This window comes from Melanotaenia boesemani, chromosome 18 (genome assembly GCF_017639745.1).
Source record: "Melanotaenia boesemani isolate fMelBoe1 chromosome 18, fMelBoe1.pri, whole genome shotgun sequence".
NCBI classification, from domain to species: Eukaryota; Metazoa; Chordata; class Actinopteri; order Atheriniformes; family Melanotaeniidae; genus Melanotaenia; species Melanotaenia boesemani.
The window spans coordinates 6,759,119-6,773,047 of record NC_055699.1 but is presented as its reverse complement, the minus strand read 5'-3'; the positions used below and the strand labels follow the sequence as shown (position 1 = coordinate 6,773,047).

Below are 13,929 nucleotides of genomic sequence, written 5' to 3'. Positions count from 1 at the left end.
TTATGGTCAATCAGAGGAACAGTATCATGCTGTACCTAAGGGGCCATTGATAAACTAGGTCAACCATAGAGGGATCTTAAGCAACAAAAGACATCTATGCCTCATATTTAAATGTAATCAGAAGGAAAGATGCTGTGTTGAAAAATAAGCATGTCCTGTTCTAAAGTAATATTATCAGATTGGAACTTGTCAAAAAAAAAAAAAAAAGACTCAGACTTGTATGCTCCCATATTCCCACTTTAAAACTGTGTTCAGGACCTCTGAACTCCCTCAGGATGGATATTTTTGCAGTGCAATCACAGCCTCCGACGGCGCCGGAGGGCAGCGGTGCAGCAGGAGTGCCGCCTGCCCGTTGGAGCTTCTCACATCTGCTCCTGTTCCGGGTCTGGTCTGCAGGCTGTGATGCATTTTCATACAGCATTTTATTTTATCCCTCCTCCTCGTCTTCTGTCAGCGACAGGGCGTATTCGCATTCAGAAGGAGGTTGAGTAAAGTAAAGCTTGAGTGGAAGGAGTGGGAGGGCTTCTCCGTGTTTTCGATGGGAGGAAAGCAGTGAAGAGCCACGCCGCCCACTGAAAACAAGCCAAAGCGCGCACCAACACTTTCGCCACCGCTGCTGGTTGCCCCGTTCAAACGCACGGAGGAGCGGAGCGGAGCAGACAGTCGCTGTCAGACGGATAGACGGAGGAACCTACAAAAGGTGAGCGCTGTTTCTCATCATCATGTGTGGAAGCAGTCATTTTTGGTGGCGTGGGGTCTGAGTCGGTAACACTGAGGAAACAAGTTATTTCCGAAGGCGGATTGCTTTGTTTAGCCGTGAGAAAGGTAGGAGCTGTTTGGCTTTGTCTGCACACTTTTGCTTGGGCATTGTGTTCAGTGATCAATGCAACACGAAATTTTGGATGTTGACTTTAATTTAGGTGCAAATACTGGAAATATAATGCGCTTAAAACTATAATGTAATGAATTGTGCTTCTTATCTGTAGAATTGGGAATCTTTTTGTTTAGTAGCTTTTGCTTTGTCGAGACTGTACCTTTATGCAGATGCTGGTCTGACCAGTTTGCACTTTGGTAGACTATTTGTTCTGCTTAGGTTCACCTTAACTTCTGCTTTCTTATGAAGAGGTTTGTTTGATTTTTTTTATTATTATTTCTTTTTGTGGTTTAGTGAGACTTATAAGGGAACACTGCCAATGCCTTCCTTTCCTTTTTTAAGTGTAATATTGATTTTAAAACCATCTGAACTTGAAGTGGGGCTGACATTGAAATACAGTAGTGTGCAAAAGTCTTGAGTCACGCCTCATTTCTTTATATATTCCCTGAAAACTGGAATCACTAAAAGTAGCGATTTTTTCAATAAACAAATAGAATAGAATAGAATGCCTTTTATTGTCATTATACACATGTACAACGAGATTAAGATTAAATAGAACTATAATTACAATATATGAGATAAAAACAGTTTGTACAGTTATAGAAAATGTGAAAGCTTATATTTGGTGTGATCAACACAGTCTGAAACCTCTTAGACAAGCATTCTTATAAATTTATATATATATATATATATATATATATATATATATATATTAAAGTAGTCTTCAGGAATAGCTTTCCAGGCTTTTTGATGGACTTTCCAATGCTCTTCTTTGGGTGTTTTTATTTATTTATATTTTGTTCTCTTCTCTGTAAAGATGAATCCACACCTTTTCATTAATGGTGAGGTCCAGGCTCTGGAGAGGACTCGTCACAAGACCTGCTGTTACTGATTTTCAGTCCATTTCTTGTGTCATGTGGCATCCCTCAGCCTTTTCTCCCAGTTTCCCTTCCTTAAGAAAAGATTCTTGGCAGTCACCTTCCATGGAGACCATTTGTAATGAGGTTTCAGGATTTTTTCTTTTCTTTCTTCCCTTAAATCTCATAAGGGCATCACTTTCAGATGCTGTTTATCTGCTGTTGATAGTTGTTAAGTCATGATACTTATTCTTTTGAAAGAAGAAGAATAAAAAAACACATTCCTCTAAAAGGGATCAGATTTAATGACTGGATTGAATATGAGTGAAAAAGCAGCCAATGTCCAAAGAAAAACTTTAAAAGATCTTCAGAAAGTCTGAAGAACGAATGCTCACTTTAAATGATTAGAAGTTTAGATTTGTATGTCTGAATAAAGTGCATATTAATCAGCTCTAAAAAATAAATAAATAAATAAAAAAAAAAATAAATAAATAAATAAATGATTAGGCTACAAGACAGTCTGGCTGCTCGGATGCAAAACATAAAGAAATGAAGGGTGAGTCAAGACTTTTGCTCAGCACTGTGAGTAGCCATCTTTTTCTATCCATGTTTTCAGATGATGATACCCATTGTTGTTATGCTGCAGACCATCTATTTACCCTCTGAATCAGATCTTAGGAGCTAAAGGATTGTCCAGTAAAACATGTGATTTGCTAGTAATGCAAATATATTATTTTCTCCCAGTGAGCTTAGTTAAGTCTCCTTCCTGTCTAAATGTGATAAACTTTGTTATCCTCTGTTTCTTCTTCTTCTTTTTTTTTTTTTTACTGCTGCAGGGCTCCATCCAACATTTAAGATGTGTCAGCTCACACTTAATTCTCGGCCAGTGTAATTGCTTGTGGGATTAGTGTGTTCAAATGAGAGTTAGTGTCACTCTCAGTCCTTGTACTACAAGCTGTAAACCATTACTGCTTTGTGAGCACTTTCCACTAATTCCCTGGATATTTCAGTGTCTTAAAGTGGAGATGACAATCAGCAGGTTGCTGATTGTCATCGTCTCTTTAAGTTTTTGTTGTGTTGTTTGGACACAGCAAGTTATTTTGTGGTCACTCCCAGGTCAACTAGAAGACTTGTGGCAAAAATTCTGCCTCTGGGTTTCAATTATCCCTCTATGAGGCTTTGTTGGTAATGTGTATAACCCCAAATTTGGTGTATGTTAATTTAAGAACATAAAAATCATATAAATGTCCAGATGTGGTTTTAAAAGAGACATTTGAAATATATTTGGTTAAGGTTTGGAAAATATTACCCTTTTTAAAGATTTTTTTTTAATAATGATCCAATTGAGCCAATTAAAGCCAGGAATGTATTTTACCCAGATTAGAACAGTTTATGGTTTACCTAGTTGAGCTTTTTCTTGTCCAAACTTTTATGGTTTAATTTAGCCTATTTTAAAGTATAATTTAAGTATTTTACTCTGTGATGTTTCACAGTGATGCTCTTTTGCTGTCATGTGTTGTAAATCCTGCACCTTCACCACTCCCTAAAAAAACTAATTTCCCCAACTTGTCCAAACCTGAACAACCATTCAGATCAGAAAAACCCTCAACTTGTGCCAGTCTCTGATTCAGTCTAACACAGACCTGCACAGTTCAGCCCAAATCAAAACAGTATGGAGATTTAGAAACATTTTTGTTTTGATAACTGCAGATTTTCTATACAGTTTTTGTTGGTGAAACTGAAGATTTAGGAAAAAGCCTTTCAGAATGAAGATATTCACTTATTCTGCACCGCTGCCCTGTTAAAGTGTGGACTGGAAAATCAGGGATTTTGACTGTCAATATCAGATCGCGCACCACTTTCTCTTTAGTTTAATGCCAGAATATGCACTGATCTCCCCTTTGTTTACATGCCAACTATGAACCTAGCCAGGGTAGCCCTGGTGCTAATCTTGCTATCAGGACTTTTTCAGTTTGCATATAAATATATTTGCTGAAAATAGGATCTGACACAAATCAATCCAAATCTTGTGCTAGACCTCATACTGGCAAGGAAAGGTGTATATGCATGATATATTTAGAGAACAAAGGAGGAGATAAAGGGGCTTGTAAATAAATTCATGTTCATGTGTACTTAGCATCAATAAGTTGTCAAACCAAGATCACAAGTGTACTTGTTCTCTTTGTTTTCCTTTAAATAATGGCTCAAAATATTAGAAAAGAAAATCAACTATTTGTTTCAGTAATCATGATCTCAAGACTGACCAAAGTAATGATGATTAAGATCATCGTTGCTATAACTGAGCAACTGGCTATCTGTTATTAAAGAACAATATCATACTACACTTATATAATAGAGGTAAAACATTAATCCAATAAGGGAAATTTTATTTTAAAAATAAAATGATACTTTTGCTTATTTATGAATTGATCATTTACTGTTAATTTCTACTTATATAGCAGCTTCAAAACCTGGGTTATATTAAACAAACAAAAACATTTTGAGGAAAAAACAAATTGAACCACACAAAACATAATTTTTACCCAGACAGGTCAAAAACATCAACACTTTGCAAAGAGACTGATCTTCATCTGTTCTTCATCTATAAAAACACGGGAGGGGTTGCTGGTCTGACTCCCAGAGGAAGACTGTTTATGAAACTGGCCTTGATCGTAAGACCTCAGGGAAGTGGAGGGGATACGAGGTGTAAAAAATTCACTCATGCATTCTTTAGCTATTTTGTTCAAGGCTTTATGGACAAGAAGGGGGATTTTGAACTGAATCATACATTTGATTTAAAGCTATTGTTTTAGAAAGGGTACAGGGGAGAGATAAGAGACGTGGGGTGGTGGTGTTGTAGAGTTTTAGTCATAGCTGTGGGAGGAATAAGTTAAAATAGTCTCAACATGACGACACAAAGGCTTGAACTGCAATTTCTATGTTTTTGCAATGTACTCAAGTGAAAGTAGCTGGACTGAATAATCCGCCTAACATGCTTAACATGTCACATTCTATTAACTGTGCTCTTTCTATTCAGTTTAATTATAAAAACCAGTCCATTTTGGCCATGGGTTTTCGCTTCCTGTCATGTGCAGTGATTGCTCCAGCGACACTCACTTGAGACATTTGCTTAGTTTTGTGCTAGTACAGCATTAATAGTGTGGTTGTAGTAGATTTTTCTTTATTTAACTTATTAATTAGCTTCAAGTTTTAAATTAGTTTCAAAAAGTTAATACAAGAGCGAAAGTTCAATTATCATGTTTTCTATTGGGGTCTGGAATTTTTTTTAGAGGCTCTGAATGCTTTGAGTTAAAGATCTCTGAACATTTCAGTAAATCTTGAATATCTTCACTGTCACTTCTTTTCAGACAGCCAATCATATAAGAATAGAATAGAATAGAATAGAATAGAAAGCCTTTACTGTCATTATACAGAGTACAATGAGATTTAAAAGCAGCTCCGTAAAAGTGCACACATTGTAGTAACTGTAAATAAAGAACACAATATAAGAACACAATTTAAATAGCAGCTATAAAAAACACTCAAGACTCAAAATGAATGAATTTCACATGTATGAGTAGGTGTTATTACAACAGTCTGACATAGTATATGTGGGTCTGTGCAAGTAATCAGTGCAGTAGTCTGAATGTATTTAGTAATATAGAAAGTGATCAGCACAGGAGCATCGGTGCATGAATTAGTGCAGGTTTGAGTTCAGTATGGTAACAGCTTTGGGAAAGAAGCTGTCTCTGACTGTGTTTGTTCTGGACTGTATGGACCTGTACCGTCTGCAAGAGGGCAACAGGTCAAAGAGGTGAAAACCGGGGTGAGTGGAGTCCTTCATTATGGCTATATCCACACGGCATCGAAGCTGGTACAGGTGTGAAAACGGTGGCGAAAACTAGGAGAAAGGCTTCGACATCCGCACAAAACCACTGTAGTACATTCTGCAAGGCTGTTGGGGGGCGCTATGACGATTAAAGAGTAACACTCCAGAGCTAGAACAAGGCGTAGCGCATGCGCAGTTAATGACATATCAGTTTGCTCCCGCTGTTGCTGGTACAACAGCGCAATACTATGTTCATTTGTTCATTTTGGTGCTGAAGCTGTACACAAGCGAGGACTGTCTAGAGCAGCACCACAACACTGTTGGCGACAGATGCCATCATTGTTGTTATGTTTGGCGTGCAGTCATCACTCTGACGTCGTATCCTCTAGTGGTGCGGTTACGCTGTCTGCACAAATACCCAGACGGTGGAGGTTTCAAACCTATTCCTAATCCCTGGTTTCGTGGGGATGAAAGGGTGGTTTTCTAAAATACTTTTGTGGTTTAACTGCAATTTGGCATCGTGGGGATGGCCCCTATGTTTCTGGCCCTGTTAAGACAACGGGGGATATGGATGTGAGACATGGAGGGGGAGGGCAGCCGATGATCTTCTGTGCCGTGTTTACCACCCTCTGCAGCCTCTTCCTGTCAGCCTCAGTGCAGCTGGAGTGCCACACCTTGACAGCATGGGTCAGCAGGCTCTTAATTGTGGAGCGGTAAAAGGTCACCAGCAGCTGTGTGTTCAGATGTTCCTTCCTGAGCACCCTCAGCAAGTGTAATCGCTACTGTCTCCTCTTGACCAGTGCTGTATTGGTATCAGACCAGGAGAGGTCTGCGGAGATGTGGACGCCGAGAAAATTGTCACTGTTACCTCATTTCAACCAAAGTCTTTTCAGGTGCTAGGTCCAGTTCTGTTAGGAACAAGTCAAGAACTGGGGTTAGTTCTTGTCTGGTGACAAAAAACAGACAAGAACAAGAGAGCCACCACATTACTTCACTTGCAAATTGATGTCTAAGTTTAAGCAGTCAAGTTTATAAATGCTGTTTTAAGCAACGCTGTGTTTGTGAACACTCCAAAGTAGTTGGTGCTTCTTTAGCAACACTTTTTTTGGGCTTGGGCCCAGTATTTTCACAAAATCATACAGAGCTACCTTTATATTAGCCACTGACTTTGGGGACCTTTTCCACCAAATCAGTTCAATCTGCCTTGTTTTTACTGAGAAGATTTCTCTGGATGCGTGTTCAGTTCTCATGAAATATATCAATAATCAACAACACTAAAAACAGAGTAAATGCAGGAGTTGAGTCAGTGCAACGATTCTTGCAGAATCTTCCACTACTCTAACTAAATGAGCTAAATGAAATCTCACTTTAGATTTTTTGGGTCATACTGTCATGTAAGGGTTTATATTACTGCATTTTTTGTCCTTACTTTGTCAACAATGGGTAATTAGAAGTGAATCTTCTAAACAACAGTCACACGAATTTATAAGTTGCTTGTTTATTGGTTAAGTTGTGGGGAGTTAGGTATTGGCAGGGAGGGATTGGTAGCCATAACAAATCTGATTACATGTTACCTTTCAAGTGAAACGTGATGGATTTATCTGGGCTGTTTATACAGTTTAAAACTAAGAAGATCTCAAGTCCAAATGGCACCACTCTCATCTGGATAAACAAAGCAAAAACAACACATGTTCTATTAAACCTCAAAGATTTGGGCTCTAGTAAGATTAAACTTCTGAGGTATTTCACACAGACATTGCAGTCTTTGTTTGAAGCAATGAGAAACATCTGGAGCATTTGGTGATTAAATGGCATAGCTTTATTTAAGCTGTTCAGGTTGTTGGAAGAAGAGAAAGTAAAACATTCAAACATGCTAATGTATATGTGGGGCTTTGCTGCAAATCCCACTACTCTGATTTGTTGGCTCAGAGGCCATTTAGGCATTTTAAAGATGCTCATTTGTTTATACTTGCACAGAAAGGCATCATAAATTCCAAAGAGGCAAGTCACATGTGCATGGGGGTTACTTCTGGAACTGTAAGTCATTGCTTGCCCCACATTTACACTGGGATTAATGATCTTATACATCTAAAGATCAGATTACCAGCTGGCCACGTATGACTGCTTTCTTTTAATAAATACAATCAGATCAATCTAAACTTCCTTTTTGTTGTGACTTTAAAAAAATCTGACATCTGTCTTCAATATAAAGTTTTTTAGTAGTATTAGTAGCCCTGTTTTGAAGGATTAACCTCAGTATTGTGCATACTCTGTTACATATAAGTTACTTGGCTTTGAACTACAGAAACCTATGTAATGACTTAGCAAGTCACATTTTTTCATTTTCTTTTATTGTCTAAAAATACAAACCTCCAAAAAACACGTCACTGTTTATAACACAGAGAGCTTATCCTTTACACGGGGATACGAGTACTCCGACCTCTCCAGATGCTTTTGTCACCAAGCTTTACTTACCAAGTCTTTATCTGAACTTTGCTGAGGTGATGCTTGTGTAATCGTTTCTGTAAAGTGAAATCTGTGATAAGAGCTTTTGCCACAGCTCCATAGCATAAGCTAAGTAAGGACACAGATCAGATAAAAGTAAAAAAAGGTGCCACAGATTTACTGATTCTGTTCACTTTGGCAAAGGTTTAACACCATGTTGACAGCAACCTGTTAATTCAAGGAGGGTTAGCTGGGATGGCTTTGTTCCTTGAAGTTGCAGATTTAGATCAGGGTGAAAAGAGCTAACATTGTTCCCCATGCTATAGTATCACCTTGTATTTAGTTTTTCGAAGGAGAGTTAAAAACACCACACGCATTTTATCTTGTTTGTGGTTTGTTGTCAGTTCATAAAATGCAAAGTGGGTCTAAATATTTGCTTTCAAAACACTCAATGGATCTGTTAAAAAAAAAAAAAAAAAAAATCCCTACTGAGGTTTTTATTGCCATTTTTCATTCATAATCTAACAATGGAGCTTCTAAATGTAAATCTTTTCTTTGATGCCTATTATCAACATAATGTAGTTACAGTTTCTTGATTTTTGTGTTTTTTATTTATTTATTTCTTGAAACTTGGTGAAGTACTGTGCAAATTTCTTTATCTGCCTGGCCTTTAATAGTCAAACATCCATACAGAACCATTTGTATCTATATGGAGATACACCTAAAAATGAGCAATATTTGCACATCTGGTTACTTTTAAAGCAGGAATGTTACATCATTTTTTATAGAAAAGTTTATCAAGTGAGACTTTTAATGCTGTAATTTTCTATTTTGGACAATAGGGTTCTTTCAGATTTCTTGGGACATCAGCAATGTGTTTTATGTTTTCCAAAAACCCATTTTTAAAGAACAATGTAACATCCCTCCTTTGTATTCATTTCCATGCCAACCTTGGAATTGCTCCAGATTATAGGGACCTATAGAATTCTGCACCAGTGCAACTAAATCTGTCTCCTTATATCACCTACATTTACCAATATTTACTTAGCTTTATCTCACAACTGACTGACTTGTGTGAGCAGTCAGAGAGGTTGAAGGTAAACATTGTCTTTGAGTTTGCTGAGGAGTGAAGCCTTAGATGTATTTCCAGCTTTGAAATTGCCCTGCAGAGATTAACTTATCCGGTTATCTTATTCTAGCTGTGTTTTGTCTTTCTCCTTCAGTGGTCATGTGATATTTTAAATCAGATTTTGAGAGTTTGATGTCAAAGAAGTTTGTAAGTTTATTCTCTCAAAAACTGATTTATGCTTCCTTTCCTGCAGGTCAAAGTTTTATGGGTCTTTGTCGATTATGACATTTTTAATTTTATTCGGTTGTATTTTCATTTGTGTATAGGAAAGTTTGGTATTTAATTGTAAGAACTAATATATGATGGCACCATGTACATTTTAGTTTATTAAATACCCATGAGATATTTGGCTAAAACCCTAAATTATCCATCTCACTATGGTACTTGAAGAAAATGGGTCACCAAAGATACTGTAAATCGAAATATTGGCTGGGTAATTTAAATCTCTATGTCCACTAATTAAATGTTGAGATATCTCACTGAGCATATAAAAAGCTTTACCCACTGCTGTAACTACTCTACAAGCAAAGAAGTCAGTTCATTTAAGTTAATATGCATGCAGTTGGTCTTATAACAGTTTTTTCTGTTAATCTTTTTGCAAGTGAGGTTGTAATGCTGTTAAAACACATTTTGTAGGATCAACTTATTAACATCCAGCGACTTTTCTCGGACTGGGTGAGATTGAACATGTGATGGTTAATTTTGAAATAACTATTTCAGGGCTGCCAACTTTTCAATAATCCTTGGAGTGAAATTTAGTGGAACCTTCCAAAAGTTTGTTGCATTAATGGCAGCAGGACATAAGACTCATTTTGACTAATTTTGTACTGGTTTATTGATAAAATACAGCATCCAGTAGTAACAAAAAATGGTTTACAAATAGGTATTCAAAGTACCAACAGTAACTTCAAAATAAAACAGGAAACAGCTCAAATACAAAAAAGAAGGGATAACAAAACAAGACAGAGGGACTTTCACTATAATAATTTCTCAAGATCTATGTGCCGTGTGGTTCATGATGTCAGTCTTTGCCAACACTGATGTTACAATGTTAAAGTGCTACTGAAAGTACATATGATTGTTATGCAATAAACCATTTGCTAGGATACATCAGCAAACACACGAGTCATGTTTTGTATTGAACCTCCTATCTTAAGATGCATCTAAGATGCAGGCCGGACAGCTTTCTCATTCATCCATCCATTTATTTTCGCTACTGATTAGTCCAATTCAGGGTTGTGGGGAAGCTGGAGCCTATCCCAGCAATGAGCAGGTGAGAGGCAGGTACACCTGGACAGGTTGCCAGTCCATCGCATGGCCACTTTCTGATTCATGTCACTCCCTTATTTTTAATGCACTGAATGAATTAATTCAGTAATAATTATAAAACTGCCTCTTTCCCCCTTTTTCCGAGTTAGATATTTTATAAAGTGGTAAATCTGATTTAAATGCATAACAGTAGGTGATATAATAATCACACTCTGACTTATTGATCAGTCACTGTGGCCTTAAAGTTGGAAAATTCTCCAGTTTTATTTTGTTAATTTAAAAAATGATTGTAGATCATTTATCAGTTTATCAGATAACATGATGTCAGGAGCATAGTCAAAATCCTGAAATTACAAGAAATACATTGATACCAAATATATCATGATTAAAATATCAATACAATAATACAATAAGTGCAACTGTTTTTATTTTATCACGAGGCGGAAACAACAATGAATTTCAGGTGCTGCTCACCTCTCTTCTCTAAGAAATTAATAAGAAGCTGCCCCTTCATTTTCTTATCCTATGTTTTTTTTCTCTCCCGTTTCTGACATCTAGACTTCACTTTCTTTGGGGAATTACGTGACTTTCGTCTCTGGCTGTGTGGCTGCACTCTGTGTGTAACTCGGTTGAAATGACCAACTGCTGCTGTTGTGGACTAAACCATTTTGCACAATTCGACAACAATAGAGGCATGGAACACAGTCCATTCCTACCTATCCTGAAAATTTCTAAAGTCTGTCTGTCTGTCTGTCTGTCCGACTGGGACACCGGCCCAAGAGTAATGTGACCCACTGGGAATCCTCCCGAACCTCCTGATTAGCCGGCATCACTCTTGATGTGTATTTTAGCTTGAGAAATTACTATTATATTTTATTTTGACTTTAAACTTTCATACGGAGTAAGTCTTATCAGGGCTCACTTTCTTACGCTTTAAGGCCATACTGGTAACAATATACACAAATACCAATTGCAGATCAGTATCTAACAAATTATTTTAAAATATGTGCATAGTGCCGAATATTTTGTAAACATAGAAATCAGAATAAACTTGAGGTTGTCTGAACCCCTGTGGCATGAAACAAAAACCTGTTACCCAGTCCAATATTTTTGAGAATAATTGAATATCGCCAAAATTCTTATAAAAGTTGTAATGTGCTAGGGGTCGCTAGCCTATGTATCAGCTGAATCTAACAAGATGGACATGAAGTAGATCACTGATTTCAGTGTTAATTTGAATATGATGATGTCATTTGATGCAGGATTGGAAGATGTTCTTGACTATACTTATTTTTACCCTCTGCTCGTTGTTACTTTAACCTCTGTTGGAAGTTCAGTCCAATTCTGCATACATCCATACATCATTTCCCATTCTCTTTCCATTTTCCAGAAATGCACCGCCTCTGTCTCCTTCATTAATTTCTTCCGTCTCAGGGCGTTGGCAGGTCCGCTTCTACCTTCCCCTGTGCTTCATTTGCATCTTGGCTCCACACGGCTGCCCAAGTGTATTCTTGGAGTCAGGTGGCTAATTGGTTCCCATCTGTTGGGAGAAAGCTGCCTTTACGGGATCTTGAGTAATTTGTGTCAAGAGTTTTACCATATTGATTGAGTTTTTCCTCTCCGCCCAGTCTTGAGACTGATATCTTCTTTTTTTGTGTCATATTCTTGCAGAATTATTATATTTTTCTTTCTGCTGGTTGCTTTGGACGTACTTTTTTGGTCATTTTAATCTGTTTGAGCTGTTTTGAGCAGGAACATTATGTTAATGTGATAATTTATTCTCTTGGGCCAATGGTTTCACAATTCCTGTTTGCTGCATGAGTTTCTGTTTGTGTAAAGAAAGGTTGATATGAGGAAGTTGTTCAGGCCCAGCAAGCCAAAACAGGAAGTAACAGGAAACACTGAGAACAAGTTGTTTACTTTGGGGCTCAGCCAATAATAATAATAATAATAATAAAAACACATTACATTAGGCTGCATGCACTCATTCATATCTGTTTCACTTTATTCCACTTCTATAAAGAAGACTATCTTCCAGAAAGGAAAAAAAAAAAAATGTATATAGTACAGTATAAGGAGCAGGTAAATGGGCAATCTGAAATACTGCTCTGAATTGCTGGGGTAGATTTAATTTGCCATAAAAGAAAAAAGGAAAGAAACACGTAGAAGAGATGAGGTTTAAAGTGGCAATTTAGGGTAGATGACAGAAGTAGCTTGTGGTGTTGGATCTTCACAAATTTCAGGGAATTGTACACATCAGTATATGTATGGCAGTTTTATTTTCAGGGTCTTCATTTTGGACAGAAGGCTCCTGAAAAATACTGTTATATTTCTTATTTCTGCTGCCTCTCACTCAATTTGTTTAGCACTCTAATCTAAAGTAAAATGACCAGTGTGCATTTCATGAAAACAGCGAACTTGTGGTGCGGGATTCCTAAAACAGATCCAATTTGAATCAATCACTTTCCCCCCTGGTGTTCCTGTTGTTTTGTGCATGGCTCTGTTGATGATTGATGTTGTTATTTCTGTTTGGTAGATGGATTGTAAACAGTGACGAATGGTGAAGGCTAATGCATTGTCTGTTGTCACAGAAAAATCATTTACTTTGTCTCCACAATCATCTATTAAGTGGAAGGGAGAAGAAAAGGTTGGGCATGCAGGGGTGGTTTCACTGTGACACTGACAGAATATAGGCTGGGTAATATCTGTGGATACTGCAGCATTCGCATGTGTAGAATAATATCAGCTTCAGTGGGAGGAAGTATGTAAAATTTAGTTTGTTAGATGTAGCTGATACGTCTCTCAGGGCCATGTTGACAGCTAGAGCCAAACCACGGGATTTACAAAATTACAGTGAATATATAACTATGTTCAAAAGAAAATTCTCTGTCAATTCTATGATTTTGCATATCAAGTCCTAATACAAAATAGGTTCTTACTAGGTCATAAAGTTATGTAAACAACCTCAAAGAAATAACACATATTGCACTGTATCATTATTTATTTGACACAAAGGAAGCCTAAAAGTATAAGCAGTGTGTAAAAAACCAAGTGAACCCTTAAGGCCCATTTATGCTCCCCTATGTGCGTAAATAGCGACGTCCATTTCAGACTTTGTCATATGTCACCATCCTCATACCTCCATGAGTCTTTTGTGTTGTCATGGTTAAGTCAGTTATTCCACTAGCGGGCAGTCTGTCTTCTTCTTCAAGCAACAGATAGCTAAGCTCCCTGAAAATGGACAAAGTATGCACGTAACCGACGGAAGATGGATGTCCGGCCCTCTGCGTATCCATCTTCTTTGTTGAGCATAAATGGGCCTTTAGTGCCATCAGAAGACTTAAAAAAAGCAGCCAGGTGCTGCTAATCAAAGCTATTGTTTTATCGATCACTGTTATGTGTGAGCACCTCTGTTAAAACATTAGTTTCCCATCAGTCTTGGAGGGGTTATAAGTACGTGGTACGTGCTATCTCCAAATAATTTGGAGTCCATCGTTAAACAATGAGAAAGGTTATTCCCAACAGG

At 37.5% G+C, this 13,929-nt stretch overlaps 1 protein-coding gene across 2 annotated transcripts in view; it reads left to right on the top strand.

Moving 5' to 3' along the window:
- Positions 1 to 362: 362 nt before the first annotated feature.
- rnf152 (ring finger protein 152) overlaps positions 363 to 13,929 on the top strand; it is a 55,249-nt gene continuing 41,682 nt past the window's right edge. Inside the window, exon 1 of one of the 2 annotated variants that reach the window (XM_041968267.1) lies at positions 363 to 700. The gene's annotated coding sequence lies outside the window, so the exon portion shown is untranslated. Of the gene's footprint in view, positions 701 to 784; positions 826 to 13,929 lie in introns of those variants that run through there. The other variant, XM_041968269.1, reaches the window with a different exon arrangement.